Consider the following 20,435-nt stretch of genomic DNA (forward strand, 5'->3'; position numbering starts at 1 on the left):
TATATATATATATATTTTTTTTTTTTTTGAAAATTAGAAGAACGTGTATGAAGTTCAAAGAATGCATTATTTTATTTATTAGTTTAAAATAATATAAAAAATTAAAAACATATAATTACGCATATGCTTGTAATCCTTGATGCTACCAAAATGTATTACCACTCATTACGCATTTTAGAACTTTAATTTCAGGGAAAGATTATTAAGAATATAATTTCACATTTATCAAACTTGTAAAAAAATTTCACAAATCAAGTGTTAAGTCATAATAATATTATTATCATTATTAATATATATAGAGAGAGAAAAAACACATTAAATTAGGATAATATAATCATCATTATCACATCCTAATATATATCAAATATTCCTTTTTGAATAGCATGTTCTTCCTTAAAATTTCTCCCACTTACATTCTCTCTCTTACTCTACAAATCTGGGAAATCAGTACATTCACATCTCTACTACTTCGAAAATCATTCCAAATTTGTCATAATTTCACACCAGTATAAACATTATGTTGACTTCGTATGTTTTGTGTTGTATGTCACCATGTTCTGTTTAACAATGACTATTTGTAATCAGATCTATGTAAGTTGTTATTGTTTGTGACTATGTCTGTGTAAGTTGTTATTATGTATGGTCGGATTCGTGTTATTTGTGATTAATTGTGATCAAATATATCTTCAAGGTGTCCGTCTATGACTATGCAATCTAAACTATGACTGTATGTGACCAAGTCACTGTTAATTTGGTTGTAAACAATCATAGTTAAGATAGATCTGATCACGAGCAGTTACATTGAAGACATACTTGATCAAATGGGTCACAATTAATGTAGACTTGGTCACAGTTGACATATAAATGGTCACAAACTTTGAAAGTAAACATGTGTTGTCACAAATATTCACTGTTCTGATTACACATGCTACTATTAACACAGATTTGATCACCTACCATCACACCACTGCTTCCACCTTGAATTTTTTTTTATCATCCCCATCTTCAACCCATCACCACCATCACTTGCACCTGCACCTAACACATGCAATCAATAAACACCAGAGTCACCTCCACCTCCACAATACCGAAAATGATCTATTACATATAAAACTCCACCGTCGTCGATATTACCCAAGTCTGCCACTACCTCAAAATTCACAACCTCCTCACTAACTCTACCTCAAATCCAGCTCAGATTTATGTCGCCATTGAGATACAGTGATTTTTTGTTGCCTTGTCGAGGGAACTGAATTTAAAAGGGTGCTACTTTTCTAGAGAGATGGTGAAGAAATTGTTAAAGAGAGAAATGGTTTAGGCATAGGAGACATGATGTCGCCATTTTGGAGTGAGAAAGGCGTGAGAGAAATGGTGCGAGAGAATGTTTACCTTGGAGAGAGAAAGTATTGAGAGAAACGGTCAAGGAGAGAAAAATAAAGTAACCATATATTAATCAATTTAATAAATCTTCATTATCACCTGATCTGTGAAATTAAAACCAATCATCCTTATTTTTAAATAGTATACTTTATGTGTAGGATTTTGTGCAATTTTCCCTTAATGTTATCTGCTTTGAATCCTACTTTATGACCATGTCAAATCCTAAGCGCCTGTTTGGGAGTTTTGGATATCAGTTGTAGGTTTTTAAAGTATCAATTTTGAGGATTTATGAGGAATCCGATTTTGAATAATTTTTAGTAGCTATTTTTAAAACGATCTAATCCATGCTTGTGATTATGCATCACAACATTTTTTTTTTCCTTTTGATGCTTTTGTTTGTTGAATTCTATTTTTATATAGACTTATTCAAAATTTTTAAACATTTACATCAAAATGTTAAATTTTGGCAACAACAGAAATTTTCCTTTTACTTTTTAAGTGAATTCAATGTTTCCAAACGTATTGCCTTGTGAGCTTTTTATTTTAATTTTTCCTCATATTGATTCACCAGTATGAAAACTTAGAATTTTCCATTCTCTACATTAAAATAACAAAAAATAATAATAAACCTTTTTTTTTAAAAGGGACAAAATGTAATTTTCAGTTTTTTGACATTCCACATATTATAATATAGGGCTACACAAAAAAATTGCGAAATTGAACCCGTTGGTTCGGATCCACGTGAACCCTTAGTTTTTCCCCTCACATTGTTTCAAAATTTGTTGGTTTATTTTCGATTTTCAAAAATCATACAAAATCGAATCGAATTGTTTTTTAATTTTTAATTAAAAATTATTTTGATTGAATTATTGTTGCAATCCATAAGTTTTCTGAAATAAATTAAAGCCATGGTTGAATAAATTAAAAAACAATGTCCAAAACAATGACTCCCAAATTTTAAAAAGAAAACGAGCATCAGCGAATAATTTTTAGAAAAAAACGTTCACAGAAAAATATCATTAGATTTTAACTTGCAAGAATGCATCTCTCCTTATAAGAATCGTGAAGGATTAATTCATAATTTTAAGAACTAGCTATTGTTGAAAATATATTGTTCAAAATCAATAAACATGTGTGTGGAATAAAAGCGAAACGAAATGGAATGAAAAAACCCGAAACAATGGCTCATTGTGTATGCCATGCGATCGCATGGCCGGCTAGCCATGCGGTCGCCTGGCCCAAGGCAGAAAAACTGGGGCCGTGAAGTTAGAAAATGGCCGTTGGAGGCCATTAAGATTTAAATTTTGGCAGTTTTTTCACAACTCTTCAATATGTTTGGCACCATTTTGTGGGATATTGATCCAAATCTATAAATAGGTGATGGAGGGATCAATACAAACATAAGAGAAAAATCATATTACAAACATATGATTCATTCTTTCATTTCACAAGAAGAAACCAAAGTCTTCTTCATCTATATTCAAATTTTTCCAGTGTTCTTCAAGTTTTAGAGAGTCACAGAAGTGCTTAAGTGTTTGATTCTCTACAAGGCTTGATTAATCCTACAAACCATTTACCGCAAGATCCTTTAAGTACCAAAATTATATAAGAGATGGAGCAAATATCGTTTGAGGACAGCGATATAATGTCGTGTTTGAGTTTTCATATTTATTTAGATTTTTTACCATTATTTTCATCTTCTTGAATTTTCATTTCTCGGTTTCTTTTCCAAACTCTGGTGTGATAATTTCCCAACAATCTCAAACGATATATGCGATGGAGAACAAAAATCATTTCGGCGAGATCAAGTTGATAAGATCCAGATTTCGGTTGAAACGTTCAATGGGATGAAACATCACATGAAGGCAAGTATGAATTCTAAATTCGGATTTAATACCGCTACCGAAATCAACACGTCATTGGAAAAGGAAATCTGGAACGTTTGAAAGAAATGATTGAATCCAATTTAGCGCAAATTGAGAAACTCCAGATAAGTGCTATATATTTAATTTAATTTAATAAATGATAGATGATGATTCTATGTTTGAATAGCCAAAAATGCCTGCCTATGTGTGTCAAAGACCATGAATTTTGAACCTTTTCGGTGTACATAATTCACATGGATAAATCGAACCAGAATTTTGCTCAATCTGATCTTGACACATGTTACTGGAAAAGGACAAAACTCACTAAACGAATATTGCTTGATGCATGAATTGTTTGGCAGTTAACTGTCCTCGTTTGTGAACGAGCATGAGCATGCTTGATAGGCCAACCGTTGTGTTTACATCTTTGTTGAATATGAATTTGAAAAGTGCACGAGTTTGTTAAAGATGAGACAATCTATTTATGTGTTTATAGTTTGAATAAATGTTCAAACATTATTGTATTTAAAGGTTAGTAATGCATATGTTTTGTTGAAGGAAATATGCATTCTTTCATGTATCAGTAACTGCTTTTAGTTAATTGATAGTTAAATGCAATTATAAGTTTAAATGAAAGTGCACATCCTTTCACTTATGTCCGTTGTCTGCATGATGGAAATCTGGTAAATTCTTTGCTTGGCATAAAACTTGTTTCTGTTGGTAACTTTAATCATCTATTCTGATCCCTACTGATTGTCGATATCTTTGGGAATAAATGACATTAGAGAATTGTATCCTTTCCATGGAAATCCATTAAAAGGGTGTTGATCAATAAATTATTGATTTAAAATAGTTTTATTCAATAATGATTCTGACATGAAATGTTCACCAATGACAGCAACTCTACCTGTCATTACTCAAAAGGTAATTTACGGGTTTAAAGGGTAACGACAAGTCATCCGATATGTGGATAGTTTCAGCAATAAAAAATTCGCAATAATCCTATCATAATGAAATTAATGCTGGTTGTTACTGAAATGAGGAATGAGCTATAAGCTCTTAATGAAGTTCAGTGTAAAAACACAAGTACTTCTAAAGGTAACAAAGGAATTGGAAGAACTCACCTAAACAATCTTCAAGGTGGTGCCGCCTTAATAGAGAGTTGGAGTTTCTCTCTTAAAAGATTGTTGAAAAGGATAAGCACAAGGTCATAAAAGCGCTAAGCGAGTTATGAGGAACTTGAAAACACATGGTACTCGTGTGTGTGTTCGAACCGGTATTGTCACATGGAATAATTTGTTTAAAACTCCACGCTACCTTTGATTCCGACTTTACTTTGTTTGGATTACACTATGGTTAGATTCAAATTGAAATATATCTAATCCTTATGCATGAATATCGTATACTTTGAATATGAGATTTTATTGAAATTTTGAACAAGTGGGGGATTGTTGAAAATATATTGTTCAAAATCAATAAACATGTGTGTGGAATATAAGCGAAACGAAATGGAATGAAAAAACCCGAAACGATGGTTCATTGTGTGTACCATGTGACCGCATGGCAGACTAGCCATGCGGTCGCATGGTCCAAGGTAGGAAAACTGGGATCGTGAAGTTCTTGAACCATGCGACCGCATGGTACTTAGAAAATGGCCATTGAAAGCCATTAAGATTTAAATTTTGACGAGTTTTTCACAACTCTTCAATATGTTTGGCACCATTTCGTGGGATATTGATCCAAATCTATAAATAGGTGATGGAGCGATCAATACAAACATTAGAGAAAAATCATATTACAAACATATAATTCATTATTTCATTCCACAAGAAGAAACCAAAGTCTTCTTCATTCATATTCAAATTTCCCTAGTGTTCTTCAAGTTTTGGAGAGTCACACAAGTGGTTAAGTGTTTGATTCTCTACAAGGCTTGATTAATCCTACAAACCATTTGTCGTGAGACCCTTTAAGCACCAAAATTATATACGAGATGGGGTAAATATCGTTTGAGGATAGCGATTTAATGTTGTGTTTGAGCCTTCATATTTATTTAGATTTTTTCCCATTATTTTCATCTTCTTGAATTTTCATTTCTCGGTTTCTTCTCCAAACCTTGGTGTGATAATTTCCCAACAGCTATACTTCATGTAGTGGTTTGATTTTTCAAAGCTTATGTTGATTGGATAGGAAATATTGAACACAAAATAGAATACCACGAAGTATGGTGCTCATACATATTCCATGATATCAATATTACCAAGTTAAGTTTGCCAACGCAAATTTAAGAATATATGATGCAGCACATAGAATATAAATTATTCCCAATAGCATATTCAGCTGCACTAATCTTTTACAATTCCCAACTTCTTCAAACGAACTTCTTTAAATGGCCTTCTGTAAGGAACGAAAGATGCACACAGCTAAGAGGAAATTTCATGTGCATATGTTTAGGATTTGGATAAGAACAATTGTTGTATTAGTCCAGATTGGTAGAAAGTGAAAATTACAATTTGATAACATCAATGCAAAAAATACATAAGATCTGTACTCATGGTTCTGCACTCACTCCATTTATCAAGCTACCTGATCTAAAACTCGATTTTTCCTTGAGAAACATATTAGTCAACATTTCATCTGGCAACATATTTGCATACATGGCGCATCTATAGACCTTGATGTTCATTGCTACCAGCAAATTTTCTTCATTATCCTAAGCTATTCTCTACCAAATTTACTTAAATATTAGCATTTCATTTATCAAACTGAATATTCTTTTTTCCTTCTAAGTAAGGCAAAGAAATTTATAAGGTTACTGAAAGGATACAGTCAAGAATTTCAAGAATCAGGTACAAACCTGTCAAGTGGGAAGATTGCTTTCCTGCTTATGGACAAAGGGAATAATAACATATCAGGGAATTCATCTTGATCAATGATAAATTAAAGGCTAGTTGTGATTTGTTTTGAAAGCATTTGGTTGTGTGCTAAGTCATTCAGCATACAATGTTTTTAAAAGAAGTATTTTGCAAAATCAGATATCATCAGTTGAACTTGCAGCATCTCCAATTGATATCCAAAGAAAAGTTATTTAGGTTGTGTATGACCATGAGAACATTCACAATTGACCTTGCTGGTGTATTGCTGCTACTTTTGCTGATGAAGCCTGAAGGGGTGTTGCTGCTTCTATATTGTTGCTTGTAAAAGTTTGAATGGGAAAGCTATTGGCCTGTTGCAAGATTGTTAACTTGCTACTACTTTTTTACCTTTTTATTTGTATTTCGAATTTCAGACAAATATAAATGTAATTTAAATTTAACATTATTAGTTCTTGTTGAAATTTATATGTTAACTTGTTTTAAATGTATTACTATAATGTCGATAGGTAAACTGCGGATTGAAACCAAATCAAATTGCAAATATTGATTTAATTTGGTTTTGTTTGAAAAATAAAATCGTTTGATATGTTTTGAAAAAATTCCAAACCGCGTGAAATGATTTAAATTAAAAATATGATACAAACCGTCCAAATCAAATCGTGTTCACTTTTATTGAAATATACAAATAAGGTTTCAACTATTTGTATAGCCTTTTGTAAAATTACTTTTATACAGACACTATTGGCATGTCTCATGCATATGGTAAAATGAACAAGAATAGACCAAAAAACTGATGAATTATCACACCCCTCTTCTTTCATGTTGATTCCTATCCAGTCCAAACTTTCTCCATTTTTGTTAGTACCTCTTTCTTTTCTTTTCTTTTTTCTTTTTTATTTTTTTTATTTTTTTCAGAATTCCTTCTTTATTTTGCAAAATCACATTTCTTAAAAAAGTGTCCGATTATGCCCTATTTAATATACAACACTAAACTTTTATGCCCTAAAATTTAGGAATCCCTTGTTAAGTTGTTATCTTTCCACAGGTGTAGATAATGTATATTTTTGAAAATCTTTATTAAATAAGAATTATCTTATTATTCATAATTTTACAAACTCCAAAAATGATGGATGGTAGAGGCAGAATCCGATTTCACATGGTCGTAGTACAACTCGTAGCTCCTCTCTTTTCCTCCAGCTACTCCTCCTCTTCCTTCCTCTTCATTACTAGCTTGGGTTTTCCATGGATTATTGATCTGAAACTTTCATTCGTAACCCAAATCAAACTTTAATGCAACTCTAAATTGAGCTAAGAAAATTCGAAATTCGAGTAAGTCGATAGATGAAAACCATCTCACAATCCATATCCTACTAATTTCACTTGTGACCCAAATGAAATGCTGATGCAACTTCGAATTGCAACTTTTAGTTATGAATAATAATATTAATTAATTTTTAAACCTGAATTATGAAAAAAATTTGGGATGGTAAACATATTTTTTTAACATAAAATAGGTAAGCAAATTTTTTTAACTCGAACAAATACATAAACCAACTCGATTTTGTTTGGCTCGGTTTCAATAGCTAGATAGGATCGTGGATTGAATTTTATCCAAACTGGCCATATCAGTTTCGATTTCGGGTTGAACTCAAAACAACTCAACTCGAACCATGCCCAAGTCTATGGCTGATGGTTTAATTTCATACAAATTTATAAAAATCTATGAAATTCATAAAAGTCATCACTTAAAAAAATCTATAAAAGTCCATGAAATTCATAAAAGTCATCACTTAAAAAAGTCTATAAAAATATTCAAAAGTTCCAATCGAATAACCTTCTTAAATTTTTACATATGTTCAGGTATATATATGTAAAGGATGGACAAATTTAGTCAATAATTAATGTTAATGACATAGTTGGCAAATTACAAATAGATTGATTTGAAATCTGCAAATATTTTGCTTCAAACTGCAATTGATTTGTAGCTATGTAACAAGTGGATTCAAAGTTCAAAACATGTAACGGAGCTAATTATTAATACCTACAATTCATTAAGGGAATTTTTTTGACTTCTCAAATATTTTTTGCTAAAATAATATTTATTTTTTGAAATTTTTAATTACTTGTGATGATTCAATATTATTAAAATAATGATTGTCTTAGTCTCCTGGGAAAATTGCCAACTTTGCTAATTTGATGAAAATGTCATACAGTTAAAAAATTTGTATATTAAGGAAGGGAAGAATTTGGTAATATTTTTGGACAGAGATGAGAAATTTTTTTATAAAAAATTCAAATAATGAACATTATTACTTACCAAACCAAAAGTAGTTACAAAATTCATTTTCTCACTCCAAAAATACTGCTGTTGGAAAAGCTATGAATAATACAAAAGAAAAAGAATTTATAAAAAAGTTTATACCAAAAAAATCAGATCCTTTATATATTTTGTTCAAAATATAAGTATATATACTACAACAAGAAAATCAATTAATATCAAATTTTTTACTCTTGTCATCAATTTTCTCTAATACCGTAGCAATAATTCTACTTGTACAAAATTTCCTTACAAAGTTGGTTGACAAAAGATGTGTTGACAAAATCCAAACCATTGATTTCAAATGATTTAAACATCTATTTTTAAAATGATTGGTGTGAATATTATTTTGTCAACCTATTTTGAGTGTAGCACAACTAATGACATACTAATTTAATTACTAATAAAATTTATGATTATTCTGTGCACTTTGTTCAATATATTAGCACATCTACAAGAAAATTTAAAATTATATAACTTATTCTGATAAAAACTTAGATATATTTTTCATACTAGGCTCAATATATACAAGTAATCTACGATAAAAATCTAATCTAAACTAAATCTTTTGTAACCACACCGAATGGGAAACAGAATCTTCAAAAAATAATTGAACTATGCGTAATTTGATACTTTAGATTGAAATTGAACTTGTACCTGTCTTTCTTTGAATGCACCAAGATCTGGTTTAAGATCTTTCATTTTCTCAACCAACAATGGCTGACCATCCCAGGTTCCCATAGTACCAATATCCATTCCATCAACTTCTTGATTATCCAACCCTAATTTCTGATAAGAACCCATATTCTGAATCTCATTCTCTAAAGCCTGAGCCCGGCAAATCGCTATTTGATGAAGAACAAAATCCAATTCCGCCTTGTAAAATTGTATATAACTCTCTAACTCTTTGATTACATGACAGCAACCTCCAACAGGATGAATTGCTCGCATATTGGCTTGAAAAATAATCGATCTCGTTGCAGCTTCTTTCTCGTTTTGTTTCACATTTTTAAGGATTTTCTTGATGTTACTGACCCCAAAAAGCTTCTGTGCATTGAGGAAATCTTTCTGTTTGTCTGCAGGAAAGTACGGGGCTAAAGAGCAATTGGGTGCGCATTTTCTTCGTTGGTATTTGCAAGCAGCACAAGCTTGTGAAGAAACAGTACTCCCCTCTGCTGCACTATTTGCAGATTTGGGTGCAAGATTCATGCCTTTATAGAGAGGATAGATCGCCCCTTTTTATGCCGATGAAAAATTATAGAGAAAAGTTTGAGAAAATTTAGCAGACAGTGTGGTTTCGGGGGGGGACTAAGGGAAGATCTTAACTGATATGGATGTGGGGAGAGGAATACGGAACGTGGTGATATAGGTTTGAAATCCCTGTGTGTGAATCGGTTTAGAATTTTCTTAGACTAGGTTTTCTTTAGGTAGTTAATATTTCGTAACCTAATTTTTTTTTAAATGCCTATTTACCAAAAATATATTATTTATTAATTTATATTTCAAAATATTTAGCAATTTACTTGTTAGAGGTTTCAATTGGCATTTTAGGAAAATAGTAATTTACGATAATATTTTTTATTTATTTCAAAATTTGAATTATAACATTTATGTTTAGAAAGTATCAATAAGTTTTATATTGAGATTTCAAACTAATGTATTTATTTTCACTTATTTAAAAGATATTATTTTTATGCTATTAAACCGTGGTTTAATACCAAGGTGAACTACAAAAAGTAGTTTTGTTTGATTTAAAATTTCGAATGATTTAATTTGAATTATCAATGTTTTATATATTGAAAATCATTAATTAAAAAAAGAACAAGTAATTGGTCAGAAATCAAATCGGTGGTAATTAAATCCCATTTGGCTTTCATTAAAGCTCTTCAATTTAATTTAATTTAATTTTTTCTCTTTTCAATTTTCAATCACACAATTTTTAATAAAATAATAATACACGCAAATAAAAAAAATTTCATTCTTTTACAACAATTCATTTTTCAAAAAAAAAAAAAACACACTATTCCCCCATTATAAATTCAAATAATGGGGACAAAAAAAAAAAAAAGGAAAAGAACGTAAAGAAACTTGAAAACGAGTTCAATTTTAGAATTTCAAGTTCGTCGGATTGAACTTGTCAGTCCACTATATAAAAAATGTACAAACAATAACAAAGACACAAAATGCAAATTATCCATTTTTAATTATTTAATGGAGTTCATTTATTTCTAAACCCCTTAATTTCCAATACAAAACGGAAAACAAAGTAAATATTGTAATTAGTAAACATAATTACAAAGGATTGAGGATGAACAAGAATACGTGGGTTTGATTGCTAATATTTGTTATGAAAAATGTATTTTTCCCATCCAAATTTATACTTTTGTGCTGTATGAGTATCATTTTTCTTCATGAAAAATATTTTCCTACTTTTAGTCACGTGGCCATATTTTCATCAAAATCAAAGGAAATATTTTATTTAGGAGGGGTAGGATTTTATTTTCCAAAGAATTCACTTTCTTTTTCTCTATCTCATCTATCCATCAAAAACAAGGACAATTATATATTTTTTAAGTTGAAAATTAAATCAATCAAATATATTTAATTGATAGTTTCCATGCAAATAAAATTTAGGCCATGTTTGATAGATGTTAAATTCTATGGAAAATGGAAATCATTTTCCAACTTTCACTTTTTATGGTGTTTGATAAACTCTTTTCTAGGAAACTCATTTTTCATCTTTCTTGTCACCTCACCCAAATTCCATCATTTATTACTTGAAAATCAATTCCACCAATATGGTGAGAGTTGAATTTCCCGGTTACTGTTGATATATATATATATTTTTTTTGGCAATAAAAACAAATTCTCTTCCTAATTGTAAAAAAAAAAAATATTTTCCTTTAATTAACAATTTTCATGTAAAATAAAGCCAAACGAACACTAAAAAATAGATGATTTTCTTGACTTTTTTTTAAGCAATAGAAACAAATTCTATCCCCAATCCTAGTAAATTCTATCCCTTTAATTGACAATTTTCATGTAAAACAAAGCCAAACGAATACCCAAAAATACTTTTATTTTAACATTTTTCAAGTGGAAAATTATACAAATCAAACACAATAATTTACAATTCCCAGCAAAATAATTTCTAGACAATTTAATTCCTTGAAATTCGTTTTCTTTCCACCCAAATTTCATCTTTGCAATTAAACAAGCCTTTAAAAGAATTGAATTACCTATAATTTATTTTCTTTCCATGCAAATTCGTATAGTCTAAGTTGGTGCTCCTACTGTATACGGCAAGAAAAATCTCACCTCAAAAACTACAAACCAGTTCTAGATTAATTAACCTTTTTGATTCTGCTGTCCGAATCCTACACCTTCACTGGGTAATATATTCCTTGCTTATCCTTATCATAGATGCTTTTTTTTCCCTTTATTTGTCGTGTTTTACTTAATATAAGAACATTACCAATTATTCCTGCTCTAAATCTTGATAAATTCAGGCATTAATCTTTTTAATGTTAAATTTGAATTGGGTTCTTTAGGAATTGGTTTTTGTGGGATTTTTGATGTTCTGGTTCAACGTTGTTCGTCATATTAGTCTAGGATATTCAAGTAAAACGCCATGAAGGAAATGTTGTTCGAACCCAACGTTATCACGAGCTGAATATAACGTATTTATTTTTATTTCGAAATCTTACTCTAATGAAAACACATGAATTGTTAGATTACAGTATGCTGAGTTTTATGTTTCCTAAGCTCAAATTTTGCGAGTAGAAGACTGTAATCTTTACTGAGTTGTTGGTATGAGGTCAAAATAAATGATGAAAAATAAAATAAAAATTGAAAATCTAGCGGATTGGTAATCGAGCAACCTTATCCAAGGGTAAATTTGGGCATTATTTTGAGCACTGATTGGGATTTTATCTGATTGAAGTGCTGGTTTTTCCATTGTTATTGATAGATGTCATGATTTTCTATCATAAATAGCTTCAACAAAACTGCGTTCATTTGTTATATACTTATCAATAGTTGAACCTAATTGAATTATTTGCTGTACGAAGCTCTTCTACCTTTGCATACTTGCTAATTTTATGATACTAATGTCCAGCTTTGGAAACAAAAACAAAGTGATAGAAGGAGTTGAAATCTGTGGTATATTTCATGCATTGGATTGGCTGGGAAAGTTAAAAACTATGACTACACACTACTTGTGATGATGGCGTGCCTTTCACTCATGGGTTGTCAGTCATAGCTTTTATAGACTTTTTGCTTGGTCAGGAAATCAAGACTATACTGAGTGTTCAACAAAATTTTTAGTTGGGATTTCTCTTATTTAGAGCTCCTTCTAATCATCATATTTATTATTCGATGACCTTGCATTGTTGAAGACCAGCTAAACTCATGATTTTTCTATCTATTGAAGGCGAGCCTTAGCTCGTGGTTTTCTTATTATCGAAGGCGAGCCTCAACTCGTGGTTTTCTTATTATCGAAGGTGACCCTCAACTCGTGGTTTTCTTATTATCAAAGGCGAGCCTTAGTTCGTGTCTTTCTCATTATTGAAGTCAAGCCCTGCTCCACGCAAGTATATAAAGCCCTGCTCTGTGCAGGCACCTCAAAGCCCTGTCCCATGCAGGCACCACAAAGCCCTGCGCCTGCACCGCGCAGGCACACAAAGCCCTGCTCCCCGCAAGCACCTAAAGCCCTACTTCGCGCAGGCACATCAAAGTCCTGTCAAGAGCAGGCACCACAAAGCCTTGTCCCGCGCAAGCACCAAAAGCCCGATCACAAGCATGCACATTAAAGCCCTGCCTCGAGCAGGCACATCAAAGCCATGTCCCAAGCAGGCACCTCAAAGCCCTGTCCTGAGCAGGAGCATCAAAAGCCTTGTCCCGCGCAAGCACCAAAGCCCTATCCCGCGCAGGCATCTAAGCCTTGTCCCGCGCAAGCACAAAAGCCCTGTCCATCGCAGGCATCAAAGCCTTACACCATGCAAGCACAAAAACCCTGTCACAAGCAGGCACCAACAAAAGCCTTATCATGCGTAGGCACCTAAGTCTTGTCCCACGCAAGCACCTCTAAGTCTCGCAATGCATCAAGTAAAAAACCTGACAATGGTCTATCCCGAGCTTGCCAGGCTTGACCTATTCTCAAATTCATCAAAGAAAAGATCGGAATATTATTTCACGTTCGGCTCCGGGGCCTATCCTCGAGCTCAACGCATTTTCAAAAACCCAGCCACAAGAGCTCGGGATATTATTTTACATTGGACTCGGGCTATGTTCTGGAGCTCAAATTATTGTCAAACCCTAGCCAACAAGCTTGAGATAAATATATTCAGAATAGGATTGAGCTTCCACTTAGCCTCCTATATGAAACTTTGTCTATTCGTCAAACTCATTACTTCTAAAACTTTTAACAAAGCTCGAGGTCTAGCTAGTTCTTTTCAACTTCTAAACAAGGTAGAGGTCAAGCTCTTTCACTTCAAGTACTGATAAAGCTTGAGGTTGAGCTCATTCATGCCATATTCTTTTACAAGGTCAAAGTCGACCTCAGTTCTCTCAAAAATTTTAACAAGGGCAGGATCAAGTCCTTTCTTTCAAAATTTCTAAGAAGCCTTAAGATCGAGCTCATTCCTTTTAAATTTTAAATAGTCAATACTTGCTATCCTAGACCTATGTGCTCGGGGGCCTATCGACTCGACATGAGCATGCCTATTCTAGAACTTAATATACTTATGCATCTCATGCCAGAAACTCCCACATTGCGCATGAGCTCCTGACATGGATGCACGGGGGCCTATAATGTATACAAAAATTATAGCCTGACCCCAAACTTTCAAGCATGGCCCGAGGTCAATACCTCGACTACTCTTGTCTTCAAATATCCTCTAAAAAGTCGTCGGGCCTAATAATTTGGCCCCACTAAGGTCAGGCCCACATGCCAAAATATTGTCATTGTCTCGAGCCTTTTTACGTGTTTTAGTCCTCTTATAACTCAATTACTCTATCTGATGAGGATAAGGACTCTAAATGGTTGAATCCTTCCACAACTCAACCACCAACGTCTATAAATACAAGACCTAACCCCATTATTTAGGTAGGTTTTTACAATACAATTACAATACATACATTTACATAATTTTCCCGTCTGACTTAAGCATCGGAGGGGCGACGAGGACACACCTCGTTGCCTTTGTTTCAGGTACTGGAAGGCTTCGTTCGTGCTTGATCTTAGTCCTCAATCTTGAAAAATCACAGGTACAATTTTTGGTATCATCAATATTCATTACTGAAATCGAAATTTTTAGTAATGTAAAAAAGTATGCTTTAAAATTAAATAATATTTTACTTGATCAATTCTATCTTTTATTTTCTAAAAGTGCATGTTTAATCGAGCAAGTACTTACATAAACAATTTGTTATTTTATAAGTAGAAGTATATAGCAGGAAGAAGAATTGATTAAATAAAAAACTTAGTTAATTAATAGTGTTGGCCCCAGAATATGTTGTCGACAGATATTGGACCTACCCGTGCATACGTAAGACTGGTCCAACACGCTAAGACACGTGAACAGTCTAGAACTGATAGTAAAAAGGGGGCGTGAGAGTGACTTAAAGACGCGGGATGAGAACGTTCGGAATCCGGCGAGATGTTTGCATAATGATTATACAATAATTACCGATCGATGTTTGTAGAATGCGTGTATGAATTTGTGTATATGTTGCAAGAGAGTAAAATGTAAAGAATACTGTATGTGTTCTTGTGTTGAATCTTACATTACCCCTGTGAGAGATGCATGGGAGAGTATTTATAGTATTACAACTTAGATCGTGACCCTTGGTTGAGAGTACACGTGGCCTCATCTCGTAAGTCTACATGTCAAATTATAGGTATCGCATTTGACTTCCTAACCTGCTATACATTTATTGATCGACGGTTCTACCACTACATTGACAAACAAGATATTTGCACTCTATGATGGGTGTCCCATCAATCAATCAGGAAGGATCCTTGTGTAAGACCGGATCTCTGGGGAGGAGTGCTGCTTAGAGCCTCAAGACCTCGAAAAAGAGTGGGCCTTTGAAGGAAGGGCCTCGACTACAAGATCACCTCGACATATTAGCTTCGACGTCGACACTTGGGCCACATCTGGCGTTGATATAGTATGCTGGTCAACTCCTGTTGGCCTAGGGGCCTTGGATAAGATGCTACATGGCTCGGTAGAAGTGGATCGACCAAGTGTGTCAACACGTAACAAATAGTAACTTAAAAATAATCTTACTCAAAAACTCTGCCAGATATTCTCTTCATAAATATAAGAGCGTTGTGAGTAAGTTTCCTCAAATCCTTACACGACAGCATACCATTTTCAACAGGCATTTCTTTGTCACTTATATATATTTATATTTCTGAAACTGATTAATTTTCTTGTTTATTCCATTTGTCTGAAATGATGATGGCTTATAAAAGAACTTGAAGACCCAAATGCTAAAGTTTCTCTCTTGTCTCTACCTTCTGATGGTGTTTTCTTCCCCTATCTTGTGAATATCAGCTTAGTCCCTATATGGTCCAGCTAAATATTTGAATTAAAATTCAAATCAATGTTAACAATTAATTTTAACCACATTTCATGAGATCTACAAATTTTTAATTATACACTTAATCAACTTTTATCAAAGTCTAATGAAGTGGTGAAAGAAATCCTAAATTTTAAGAAAAAATAAAAAATAAAATAGTTGTTGGTAGCAGCATATCTGTTATGTTCATGTTTGAGTTTTTGCTACAATTAAGTCATATTTGTTTATAGGGATGTGGACCGTGCATGACCTATGGTAAAGGGTGGATCCAAAAATTTAGTTGTTTAGAGCTAACGGATGTTGGACTTTTGGAATGAATTGGAGGAAGTTCAAAGGTAGGAATTGAGGGTTAATTTTCTATCCATCCATTAGAAAATGTACATTCAATTTCATGATATTGGCCAACCTTTTTAGAGAACGAAATAAGGTCTTTTTTCTCTTCATAGAAGCTTGACCACCCATTTTTAATTTCTAAAAATTGTGAACAAAAGACATGTTGGGGAATACACTGATTATGTGCATATTATATTCATAAAAGCATACCGTTTATTTGAGTAAAATCGAAACGTAATTTCGACTTACCAAAATAGAATTTGTGAAGCAGAACAATAATAGTTACCGAATCCGAATGCATGAATATGGATTCATCTTTTACGATCTTTGAACGAAAGCAAGTTATTCTTTGAATCAAACCTCATAGAACAACATGTAAATAATGTTAATCAATTTCTGAAATCAAATCATAATCAAGAGAAATCAGAAAATGAAGGAAGAAAGATGCAAGTGATAAATTTTTGGTCGAGGCAAGTATTTGACACTTGGTCCTTGAGATGAATTTGCCCTGCATCGGTGCTAACGGTTTTTCAACAATCATTTCTCAAGATACAAAGATCACGTCAAACCATAGGAGCACTCCAAATGGTTTCGACCAGCGAACTCGAACGGAATTCCCTCTCTACCAAGAATATGCATGAAAATGCTATGGAATTAGAAAGGAGAGAATTGCAAGAGGAGAATGAATACTCAACGCAATTGGTGTACCCAAAATCATGTCCATAGGGTTCTATTTATAAATGTAGAAAGGGTGCAAATGAAGTAGTGTGGGCTGCAACACTTGGCCAAAACCTACATCCTTTCGAAAAATTACAACACTTCATTTCTTCCAACTTTGGTCTGCAATTGCTCATTCATTCGGAATTGATTTCGAGATTCCAAATATACCACGGCGATCTACTCGACAAGTAGAATAATTTGGTCTATTTACTTTTGTAATTTGACAATCGGATAAAGTACGAACATTGACCGAAGTTAACACGAAGTCACACCTTTTCATTTTTCCAGTTTTAAACTAAACCAATTTTCGATTAATTTTTGAACCAATTCGAACAATCCCCTTCATGAATGAAAATTCGAGTAGGCAAATGTAATGCTATGATGTGATGCAAGTAGAGAGAGAGAGCAGAAAGCCACTGGATCGGGGGTAGTAGCTTCTGGCCTTGAACCTCCCGTAGTGAAATACCATCGAACTTACTCGGCTAATTGGTGAACGTGATGTCTTGAACCATTCAGCCTTTAGTGTAAGTCAAGACAACGATACTCACACAATGTCTTCTCTAAACCATTCATGGTTCTCATGACTTGGTTCATTTTGGCCCTGAACCCTTCTTGGTTCTGCGAGTGTTTAGAGAATTTAAGCCTTTAATAATTCTCATTGAAGCGGCCACACTTCACACTCATATAAGTGACCTCCTATTAAGAGTATTCTGCCATACTCCACTTGACATAATCAAGATATAGGAATCATTAAAATATTATCTTAACCTCTTGTAACTCTGCAGAAAGCACTTTAATATTATAGGAATGAGTTAGGAAACTATTTTCCTTAGTACTTCATGGAATTATCATAACTTAGCTGTCCCTTTGAGCCAAGATCTTGGGATCTCCAGTTAACAGAGTAGGGTTATCATTACAAGAACTCTAACGTAGTAGACTTCAATCCCATTCCCTTCGAAATGCAGTCTTCTTGATCTCTCTTAGTAAATCTCTTTTAAATATACCACGAGTTTACATTACTGAGATCAACTGCTTAACGGTATTACATCTATGACTTATACGTCTAGACTTACCATTACATGTGACTTTGTATCTTATTAAATATTGCTAACCAATGATCGATTCATTTGATAGATACAAATTATAGCCACCAAGAAATCCTTTTGTGAAACTACATGCCTCATTAGCTTTATCAATTTCCAAACAACACTGTTAGAGGATTTCTATCAAACACTACACTAGTCAATCACTTTTACTAGTGGATTTCATAATCATGGGTACTCAATATCATCATTGAAACATTTCCATGCATTTGAACTATATGATTCCATTTGTTCTTGCATGTCTAAACAAACGTCATAATCAGCTTTACAATCCATTTCATCCACTTTAAACTTAGTATATATCATCCTTATAATTAGTATAAGGGTTTTCTATCTTTTTACCTTCATAGATATCTTTCTATGATTATAAGATAAAAGAAAATGTAACTGTTAAACTGAGTCACCTCCACAATTCCTCAATTAAGAATACATATGTAATCTAGTAATGTTGCATCCACAAGTTTTGAACTTTTCATTTCAAGTTCACAAGCATTAAATTTAACCTCCCACATTCTTGGGTTATACTTGAACTTAGAATTCAGCAACTCTTTTATAGTTCTATCTCTTAGATAATATCCGTATCGAGTGTTTCGTGAAAGTCTATGTACTTTCAAAGTAGTGGTCATCAACTTGCAATAACGTACTTCAATCTAATTAATTTTGATCATCCATATTAAATCAAGGCCATCAAATGGACCAACAATACTTTCAAAACATATACCAACTTAATTGGTTTCATGATTGAAGTTAAATTCAACAATAAAGAGGGCTAAGCATTGCAAGATATGCAACTTATCACATTTGTGACATTTCACATGATAGTTTCATTTTATGTCAAATGATAAGGTACATATTCACCTTATTCATCATATTCAAACTTGAACGAACGAATCAACCATAGGTTGGAAAGTTGTGAAGAGACACAATCCTATAAAAGGACACACCGCTTGGAATAATCTCTATGAAGAGACATGCCTCTTGGAATTAATCTTTATGAAGAGACATACCTAAAAGTCATGATTTTTCTTATGAAATGACGCACCTTTTCATCTAAATTGATCCTAGAATATTTCATAATATTCTACACAATTTTCCACAAATACCAAGTAATCAAATTAGGACAAATTACATTTTTTTCATATTCTTATGCAAATATAATTTTGCACAAATCATCCCATTTAATTTTATTGAAGTTAGGAGTTTAACTAAGTCATCACATTGAAACTTTTCCAGCTTTAAAGGAAGTTCAGCACCATTGCCAATTTTAGGCACAGTTTGTGCTCTGTAAAGTATTTTCATGTCTTAATATTTTCGCAACAATTTCCACTAGAACAAATCACAATTTTTCTTATTTTATGCAAATATAACTAGCATAAAAGTCATCTCACTAAATTTCGTAAAATTAAATGAGGCTATTAACATTAATCAAATTAGTTATTCCAATAAAAGAATAGTCATGAAAGTTCATATACTTTCACAATTAGGTTGCATATATTCCAGTAACATTGGAGTTGTACCAATGACCAACATATATAGATCTTATTTAAATAAATATACATGTCATATTATTTGATAGGATAATCAAGTTGATGTTAGATTACGAAATTGGATTTGAAAATGGATTTAGAAAATAAAGAGTCATCATTTAATATATTACCTTAAAAACAACTTGCACTTTTTCAAAATAAACCAACTTCATTATCCTTGACTAATTTATGGAAAGACACGTATTGACAGCCATATATACTGATTAAAAATTGCAACCATGTGCAATATATAATACTTCACTTTCATCATATACTAAACAAATGGATGGCATGGACACTTAAGACACAATTCATATAATAACATAATAGTTTCTCATGTATGCACCAGTTCTTTTTTTTTTAAGAGTTGCACAGAACCCCATCAAGCATAAAACATAAATCGGTGTTTAGTTTATGCAATCAAATTTTATCATTCAATCCATTTAATACTTTGTTCATGCAAACAGAATAATGAAACATAAAAACACGAAAACAAAATTCATTTTAAGATTGTTGGGGAATACACCGATTATGTACATATTATATTCATAAAATCATATCATTTATTTGCATGAAATCGAAACGTAATTTCGACTTATCAAAATAGAATTTGAGAAGCAAAATAATAATAGTTACCGAATCCGAATGCATGAATATGGATTCATCTTTTTCGATTGTTGAACGAAAGCAAGTTATTCTTTGAATCAAACCTCGCAGAACAAACATGTAAA

This window comes from Olea europaea, chromosome 13 (genome assembly GCF_002742605.1).
Source record: "Olea europaea var. sylvestris chromosome 13, O_europaea_v1, whole genome shotgun sequence".
In the NCBI taxonomy this organism is placed as follows: Eukaryota; Viridiplantae; Streptophyta; class Magnoliopsida; order Lamiales; family Oleaceae; genus Olea; species Olea europaea.